This window comes from Ailuropoda melanoleuca, chromosome 18 (genome assembly GCF_002007445.2).
Source record: "Ailuropoda melanoleuca isolate Jingjing chromosome 18, ASM200744v2, whole genome shotgun sequence".
Taxonomy (NCBI): Eukaryota; Metazoa; Chordata; class Mammalia; order Carnivora; family Ursidae; genus Ailuropoda; species Ailuropoda melanoleuca.
Genome location: NC_048235.1, coordinates 13,701,059 through 13,710,574, shown reverse-complemented (window position 1 = coordinate 13,710,574; position 9,516 = coordinate 13,701,059). Strand labels below are relative to the sequence as shown.

Sequence of the window (9,516 nt, the reverse complement as noted above, 5' to 3'; positions counted from 1 at the left end):
CATAGTAAAATTAGAAAAGAGGAGCTCCTGAGATTTCAAATCCTATAAGCCCATGGTTTCCTTATTTCCCCATTTCAGTCGAAAGGTATTCTTTCTCCTGTCTACCTGTGGTCTTTTTTTTTTTTTTAAAGATTTATTTATTTATTTTAGAGAGAGAGCACGAGTGGGAGGGGCAGAGGGGGAGAGACTCTGAAACAGACTCTCTGCTGAACGCAGAGCCCCATGTGGGGTTTGATCTCACAACCCTGAGATCATGACCCGAGCTGAAACTAAGAGTTGGACGCTCAACCAACTGTGCCACCCAGGTGCCCCTTGATCTTTCTTTCATAGGATCTATCGGTAATTCCCTCTCTTTTTCTGTTTTCAGCCTCCGCCTTGATACTGCCCCTGTCAGTATTATTCATCTTTAAAAAAACAAGCAGCTCCCTTGACTCTACCTTTCCCCCGTTTGCCTTCTTTTTCCTCTTCCCTTCCTATCTAAGCTGCTTCCTGAGTGGAATATGACATTGTGGAGATAGCCTGGGCTTCAGATTAGCTGGACCAGCATTTGAACCCCAGCTCTGCCAGAGGCCTCTGGAGAAAAAGGGCTACTTGTGTCACTGTTAGGTTTAAGCAATATATTCTAATATTTTTTTGAAGATTTTCCTAAAGATTTATTTACTTGGAGAGAGAGAGAGAATATGAGCAGGAGGTGCAGATGGAGAGGGAGAGAGAACCTCAGGCAGATCCCCCGCTGAGCACAGAGCCCCACGTGGGGCTCCATCGCCCAAACTGAGCTGAAGTCAAGAGTCAGATGCTCCACCTGGCTGCACCACCCAAGAGCCCCTTTTTGAAGATTTTTACTTTATGTCAATAATAATACACAGTATGAAATATTTTTTTCACAATACACAATATTTTTGTGATATTCTCTTGTTTTTCAAGGCACTTTTATTTTCATTCTGTCATAATCCTGTGACTACTAAGTAAGATACAGAGAATTTATGGACCACTTGAGAGTTGGGAAATCTGAAATCTGACAGTCACATTATTTTGCCATGATTACATTGCAGTATAGTGGTAGATATAGACTGGATTCAGTTCTCTTGACTTTCGGTCTGATGCTTTTTCCAGTATGCCTGGGAAAAACCTGTGTATTTTCTTAAGTACTGAGTTTAAGAATTTAAGTGCAAATAAAACCTGAGAATTAGATTTAACTTCTCAGGAAAATGCCAAAGATTTATTCATTAGTACCGGTAACTTCATTGCTAGGAAACGAAAAATAAAAGAGAATAACAGGGAATGTGTTATGTGTCTCATTAAATAATTGATTCTATCCTTTTCCCCCTAATCTTATGCAAGTGAAAAAAGGACATCCAACTGCAAATAGTGCCTCTGAGGCATTATTCACATTAAAGTACTTATGAAATACATATATGTGATAACTTAATTCTTTGTAGCCTATGAAAAGCTATTTTTGTTTGTGGTGTTATTCTTGATGGTGTATATGTTTTGTTTTATAATTATCAAGGAAGTATTAATGAAAATGGGGGGAAAACCCTTTCTCCTGTTATTCTTTCATTGCATTGCCAGAAGAAAATCTGTCCCCCCCCCTTTTTTCCAAAAGTCAGCTGGGTCTTATCAGCTTTGCAAAATGATGAATGAATGCCTTGTTCATTATTATTGCTTAAGTCATTCTTATTTATGCCAGTAATTCAAGGATTATGTTTTGATTGTTCTTGAGAGATGAAAACACTTTCTTGCTGTTGAATAAACACTGCCACTTTTTAAATATTTGTATGCAAAATGTCTTTAAAGCCATTATGAAATGCTTTGCAAGAGCGTCGGAAGCTGTTTTGCGAAAGGCACTTTTTTTCTCTACCTTTTCTTTCATGCTAAGCAGTCCAATTGAAAGGCCTTTCAGAGTTAACTTGTTTAAGCAATACCAGTGTTTTAGTGTAATGAATAACTTTTTATAGAGGACAATCACACACAGTTTAACATGCCAGTATTTCTATTTCTGTGCACCACCAATGCAGGGATTCTGTGGTAGAATCTCTCCTTTGAGAAAGCTGAAGCGATCAGCACCCTGATTAACCTCTGATATTCACGTGGTGCCCTTGATCTTGAGGACTGCAGCAGTAACAAAGCGGTAATGGCAGCCATATGCTTCGGGTATTGTGGGTACGGGTGACCCAGATGTGAACTTGGGGGGTGACCGATGCTAACTGCTATTTGTTTCAGGTTTGGTGTGGAGATTACTGGTGAAAAGTTTGAGTTGCTACTTGACAGAATCCCCCTTGATGAAGATGGAAATGTCAGATGCCTCCAATTCACAGCCATGTTGGATTCTCGGTACTCCTTTTCCACATCTCCTCACTGTGCAGTATTCTGTTCTTGTTGTTTTTAATGCAGAGAATAGATCCCTAGAAGAAATAGGATTATTTGAAATTTCTCTTTATTGATTTGTAGCTTGTTTATTAATGTTTAATGAAAGAGATTTTCAAAATAGCAGCGTTGACCAAAAAAAGTGGCATGTTTTAATGTTGATCCATGGCAGTTCATTTTAAAATATTTAATATCTCAGCATCTGGAAAATGGCCATAAGAGGGGGTAATGTGATTGAAATGACAAAAGAGATAGTGTAAATTGTGTTGCAGAGTTGGGAAGAGAACTGCTGTAAATGGCAGAAGTCAGGCCCTGGAGATGAACTATCCCAACTTGGGCTAAACACTCTCCCACACATGCTGACCTAAACCCTCATTCACCTTCCAAGCACTGTCTGTTTGCAAGGCTTCTTACTACTTCCTTCCAGTGGAGTCCAGCCTGGGCAGTAGAGTGAGTGCATGACTGTTATCAATGGTTGTGTTAAAATCAGAGCAAGACCACTTTCCAGAATATTCCCAATCTGTATTTTTCTATCCTAGAACCTCTTTTTATGGAGTTTACAGAGTAGTTTAAGGCTTAAGTATTTAAAATTCTGATCAATATTGACCATTTTATTCCTGAAATATCTTAAGGGATATTGCAGTCCTAGGCATCTGATGTCTTTTGGGCCACTGAAAAATGGGCTCATTCTTCCAAAAGAAAGTTATTTTCTCCAGAGCAGTTTTAGGAAGTAACTGTCTTTATCCCATACACCTCCTTCACTGTCCTCCAAGTCTCAGGACTATCCTTTTTTTTTTTTTTTTAAGATTTTNAAGATTTTATTTATTTATTTGACAGAGACAGCCAGCGAGAGAGGGAACGCAAGCAGGGGCAGTGGGAGAGGAAGAAGCAGGCTCCTAGCAGAGGAGCCTGATGTGGGGCTCGATCCCGGAATGGTGGGATCATGCCCTGAGCCGAAGGCAGACGCTTAACGACTGTGCCACCCAGGCGCCCCTCAGGACTATACACTTGAGCCAAGAAACCCATCCATAAGTTTCTGTTCTTGACTGCAGAGTAGACAGACACTTACTAACCTGATTTCATTGAAAAGGCTTGATAAGACACACCCTTCCAATATTATTTTTCCATCACATCTACCTTAGAGCCTGAACTTCTCTTCTAAAGGGACCCAGTTCTTTAAGTCAGAAAGTACTGATTTGCAGAAGCTTTAAGATACTGATATCTCTGAGAGGGATAATACTTTAATTTGTCAGTCATTAATGCTTCATTCAGCATTTCTCAAAGTATATTTCGAAGAGAAACACTAGTTTCATGGGATCAAAACTCTTATCCTTTAAAAGGTTCCTATGGCCAGGGGTGCCTGGGTGGCTCAGTTGTTGAAGTGGCTGCGTCTGGCTCAGCTCATGATCCTGGAGTCCTGGGATCGAGTCCCGCATTGGGCTACCTGCTCAGCGGGGAGTCTGCTTCTCCCTCTGCCTCTCCCCCTGGCTTGTGCTCTCTCTCTCTCACTCTTTCTCTCTCTCTCTCAAATAAATAAATAAAATTTAAAAAAAAGAAAAGGTTCTCATGGCCAAATAAGTTTGAGAAACTCATTAAATAAAGTTTCTGATTAAATAAAGTTTGATGAATCCCTTTCTGGAAGGATTTCACATAGCCTTTAATATTGCTAGTGTGTGTCATAAATTCCAAGGAAAGAAAAACAGATCCTAAAACAATAGTTTATTTCAAAGATGGCCCCATGAAATACTGGTGAGGTATCAGGGAAATGAGACCCAGAAGGGAAGAAAGCCAATATAGAGAAGATGCATTAATGAGCGAGTTATTGGCACTTTCCTGCCAAGGACCTTTGGAAAACTGCCTAGAACCCATCTCAGGGCTGTGCCAGTTGAGGACAAAGAAGCTAGAGGAGATATACCCATCACCTCCCACCTGCCATGGGTCGAGGGCTACCCTTGGTAGCGTAAACACTCTGGCTGCGCACATTGGCTGGCAGAGCAAGCTCGCAGTCGGAATGTCCTCTGGCCAAGTCAGAGGTGCTTGCACTAGAAAGCCCTCAGCGTAAAACCAGGAGTCTGAGGAGATGCTGGTAGGCCTTACCCAAAAGTGGGCATCCGCTGTAGTGGGATTTCTGTAGCTTTTCTCAAACTTTACTTGACCTTCTTTCATGGAGCGCCTTAGAGGCTAATGCTCCACAGAAAACGAGTTGGGAATGCTACCTTAGCTAGAGAAGTTAATCTCGCTAAGTATTTACCTTGTAAAGTTAAGAGCAGATGTTTGACAGAATGTGAAGGAAGGGAGAGTTTTTAAAGATAGGGGCGCCTATAGAGAAATAGAGACACAAGCAGGGTGCTGCAGGGGGAGATTCCTGAACGCCCAGAAGGCAGCGGTGTGAGGGCACTTAGACTGGCTCGTCAGTGCCAGAGGGACGGTGTGAGGTGGCGAACAAGTGAGGGAGAGGGGTACGAACGACAGAGTTGGCGTGAGCCTGGCCTACTCCCTTCGGTGTTAGGTTTCTGTGTTAATGACAGGAGACAGCTCTTGCAATTCTTTAGATTCTTGATTCAAGATACCAAATAACAGACTGTAACTTCATTATGAATATTAACAAATACCTCTGCTTATCTGGTATTTGGCATGCCTTATCTCTTTATTATTTCCATTTCACTTGTGAGAAAACAGATGTATAGAAAGTTTAAGTGACTTGCTCGGATTGCGTAAACCCGTGAGCGAACACTGCCCGTGGGTCCCAGGTCCGTCTGATTTGAAAGTCCACAGGCTTTCCACTACTCCGCATTGCAGCTCTGCATCATACAACGGCAAGAGTAGTTCCATATAACACGTGTTTAAAATGGGCCCACATCATGCTAAGAGCTTTACACGCATTATTTCATTTAATAGTAAAGACTGGTTTTCTAAATTCTCCTTAAATTCACTGAATTTACCTCTTTAAATTCACCTCATCTGTCACACAGGATGATCATATTTATTGCTTGGTGGTGTGGGGTGAAAGCCCCTGAACTGGGTTTTCAGGTGACTTGGTGACAAGAGTTGTAGTTGGACTTTCATTTAATAACTTCATGACCTTGGTCAAGTCTTATTTTTTTTTTTTTAAGTAGGCTCCATGCCCAATATGGGGCTTAAACTCCCAAACCTGAGATCAAGAGTCTCATTCTCTACCAACCGAGCCAGCCAGGCACCTCCTTGGTCAAGTCTTTAATGTTGCTTTGCTCTGATTGTTTCATCTGTAAAATGAAAAGTTTAGGACAAAAGGTCTCCCAAGATTCTTTCTAGGTCTAAAGTTCTACTTGAAGCAGTTTACATTCTTATGAATAATAATAGAGATTAGGTGGGGACATCTAGTATACTTAAATAATGCTATTGTAGAAACATGTTTTCCTGGCAAATATGAAGAATTAACAGATCATAACATATACGTTTATTGAAATGTATACGTTTTCTGTGTCTTCAGTCAGCCAAGCATTTGTGAAATTGGGAAAACAGTATTTCTTTTAGAGAAATTATTTCTTTGCTAAATTTCTCACAAAATCTGCATATGTGATTGAGAACTTCCATTTTTTAAAAATGTGTATTTGGAGAGAAAAGGAATATAGCAGTCAACTTAGGAGGATGAAGAACTGTAGACAATAGTACATAGAACAGTTCACAGGGCCAGGAGTATTAAAAATAAAAAACTTCACTTGACATTATTTTCATTTTACTTCCTGTGTGCTTCACCTTAGTGCCCAGGTTTTAAGGATATACAGAAAAACTTCTTAACGATTAAAATTAGTGTGTTTTGCTCATAATAGCATGTTTGAGGAAAAAAATGTGGCCAGAAAATGACCAAGTCCATTAAAAACAAATGGTAGAGACTTCCAGTTATAAGATAAGTCACAGAGATTAAAAGTGCAGCATAGAGAATGTAGTCAGTAGTATTGTAATAACATCGTATGGTGACTACACTATCTCAGGGGCCAGTAATTAATGAATTATTGAATCACTGTGTTACACACCTGAAACTAATATAACACTGTATGTCAACTATACTTCAATTTAAAAACATGGTAGACTTTAGGACGTGCTCACACCAGTTTAATTCCCAAGGAACCAATGGAATTGTTTCTCTAGGTTTTTGACTTAGCTCAATCATTTCACAGGGAGCCATCCCACCAGGATACCATCTCCAAGGGCAGGGTTCTCCTTCTGAAGGAGTTAAGGACCAGCCTAAGAGCCCTTGAGAAGATGGGTCTGACTTTATAAAAGCCTCCATTGACTCTGGGAGACTTTGCACTTGCCAGGTTGTCAGTCCTCCAACCCTTGGCTGTTGGTAAGACAGAGCGCTTCCTTTTGGGTGAAGAGCCCTATATTAGTTTCCTGGAGCTGCCATAACAAAGTAGCACAAACTGGGTGACTTAAAACAACAAAAATGTGTTCTCTCATAGTTCTGAAAGCTGGAAGTTCAGAATCATGGTATCCGCATGGATGCGCTGTCTCTGAGACTCTGGGTAGAATCTTGCCTTGCTTCTTCCTAGCTTCTGAGGGTGGCTGGCAGTCCTTGACGTTCCCTGCCTTACAGCTGCATTGCCCCAGTCTCTGGCTTTCTTGTCACGTGATGTTCTCCCTCTATGGCTCTGTGTCCAAATTTTCTTCCTCTAGTAAGCATACAAGTTAATAATGGATTAAGGACCAACATACAAAAAGCCAACATGACCTCGTCTTAACTAATTCTATCTCCAACTACCTTATTTCCAAATAAGGTCCTATTCTGAGCTATGGGAGGATAGGGACTTCAATATATCTTATGGGGGGATGCAGTTCAAAACATTATAAACCCTGTCATAGATCTAATGTGTTTGGTTTCTTACAAATTTCAGTGGGGGGAGGATGCAAGTAAGAGTTTGTTCTGGTGTGTCGTCTGACAACAATAACAATAACTAACACTTAATGCCTGGTACTTGTCAGGCACTAAATGTTAGCTCATTTCATTCTTACAACAACTCTATTAAAGATTTGACATGTAAGAAACATATGGCACAGGGGCGCCTGGGTGGCACAGCAGTTAAGCGTCTGCCTTCGGCTCAGGGCGTGATCCCGGCGTTATGGGATCGAGCCCCATGTCACTCCTCTGCTATGAGCCTGCTTCTTCCTGTCCCTCTCCCCCCTGCTTGTGTTCCCTCTCTCGCTGGCTGTCTCTATCTCTGTCAAATAAATAATAAAATCTTTAAAAAAAAAAAAAGAAAGAAAGAAACGTATGGCACAGAAAGTGAGTTGCCCACTGTCACTCAGTTAGCAATGGTGGAACCAGGACCCAGGACACACTGGCCGATTCCAGAGCCCACATATCTAATACTACCCTCCTCTGGACAGAAAGTAAGGGCAATTCTATCTGCGCTAACCAGTTGGGTTACATGTGGCTGCTAAGCACATGAAATTAAATCAGAAATTCCAAGGAAATCATGTTTTCTATCTATTATTACTATTACTATTATTACTATTATTTAGGCTTGAATCAAAGTTATGTTAAGTGTGAAATATCAGATTTCTAAGACTTAGTCTTTTAAAAAAAAGTTAAAGTATCTCATTAATGATTTTTATATTGATTACATGTTGAAATGGTAATATTTGGCATATATCAGGTTTGCATAAAATATTAAAATTAATTTTTCCTTTTAATTAAGTCCTTTAAAAGGTACTAGAAAATTTTAAATTAATTTTTGCACTTTGCAGTTAGTTATGTGGTATTCCCATTGGACAGTGCTGAATTAAACAGCAAATCTTTCTAATTAGAGTAGGCAGCATAATGGAAAGAAGGAATTATAGTTAAGTCATTGGCTGACCACAGGTAAGTCAGTTCTTGAAGACTGTGCTTAGTTTCTCTATCTGTAGAAGTGGTAGAAAATCTAAACTATCCTCACACATTTAATTTCATTAACAAATTGAGCAAAAGTAATTATGAGTCATTTTACCCAATGTTTACAGAAGACTAGATAATTATCCAGTAAAGCAGGAATAATGTAAATAATAATCTAGATTCAATATGAGTCTGAAGTATTTACTTATTTTCTTTTAGCAAATTGATGTGCTAATTTTGAACTCCAGATACACAAAATATTTGTGTGGTGTGGATGTTCGCTGTCATTTCTGGCTGTATTGTATTTTAATAATGATCATTTCCTTTAGTCTAGGTCTGTGAGCTAGCAAGGGCTGGTCATGTTCTCTCCCTTTTACAGATTTAAAAACAGACTCAGAGGTTAATGTGTGTATCTGATATTCTTGGCTTTAAGGTCAATATTTTTCTCATTATACTTTCCAGCTAATGAAAATTATACTTAATTTTTAGTTGTGGTGGTGTTTAGCTGTGTTTTCCCTCAGGAATGGAAGAGGGAAGTAGGTAAATGAGAAGAGGTTAAAGCCTCTATGCTTTTTTTTGACCTGATTTATGAATGTGTGTAGCCAGTTTTGACATACACTAGAATTTTGGAACCTTGACTCTGTAGTTTTCTGAGACTGTGAAGTCACATTCATGTGAGTAAGTTCACAAAATATAGCTACTTAAAGAAGATAAGTGGTTCAGACATTGCCAGAAATCCATGTTTTGGGGCCACTTATTGTTACTATTTTTTAAGTTAGAACAGTAGTACATTCTTATTGCAAATATCCAAATACTACAGAAGTGTGTACAGAGTCAAAAGAAGAGATGGTGTTGCCCTTACCATCTTCCCCCAGTCCAGCTTCAAAAATAACCAGTTGATTACTAATTTTAACATGGAAGAAGTCAGCACACACATTAATTTCAGGTTCTAAATTTTTCCTAAGTTGCTATAGTGTTCAGTATTATGAACCTTTATATTGAATAGAAAATATCCTTTAAAAATGCTATATGTATACAATTTGTTGTTTCTCTTTTATAGCCATATATTGGCTAAATATACATTGTATATACATTAAGGATGGCAGTTCTACTAAAATGATGTGTGATTTCCAAAAGAATATTCTTTTGCAAACACTAAAGAAACAGTGATTTTGAGCAGTGATCTTCTTCAGAAATATTTGGTAGAAAAATCTAATATTTTTTTGTATCACAACTTCATTGTGTGCTGAGCATGACTTATTACATGGTTTAGAAAGATTATCTGTGTTGGGGCGCCA

At 39.2% G+C, this 9,516-nt stretch overlaps 1 long non-coding RNA gene across 1 annotated transcript in view; it reads left to right on the top strand.

Annotated features, from left to right (window-relative positions):
* The first annotated feature begins 2,021 nt into the window (after positions 1 to 2,021).
* Positions 2,022 to 9,516, top strand: part of LOC109488401 — an 8,928-nt gene continuing 1,433 nt past the window's right edge. Inside the window, exons 1-2 of the long non-coding RNA XR_002141379.2 lie at positions 2,022 to 2,131; positions 2,224 to 2,334. This is a non-coding gene — a long non-coding RNA (uncharacterized LOC109488401). The remainder of the gene's footprint in view (positions 2,132 to 2,223; positions 2,335 to 9,516) is intronic.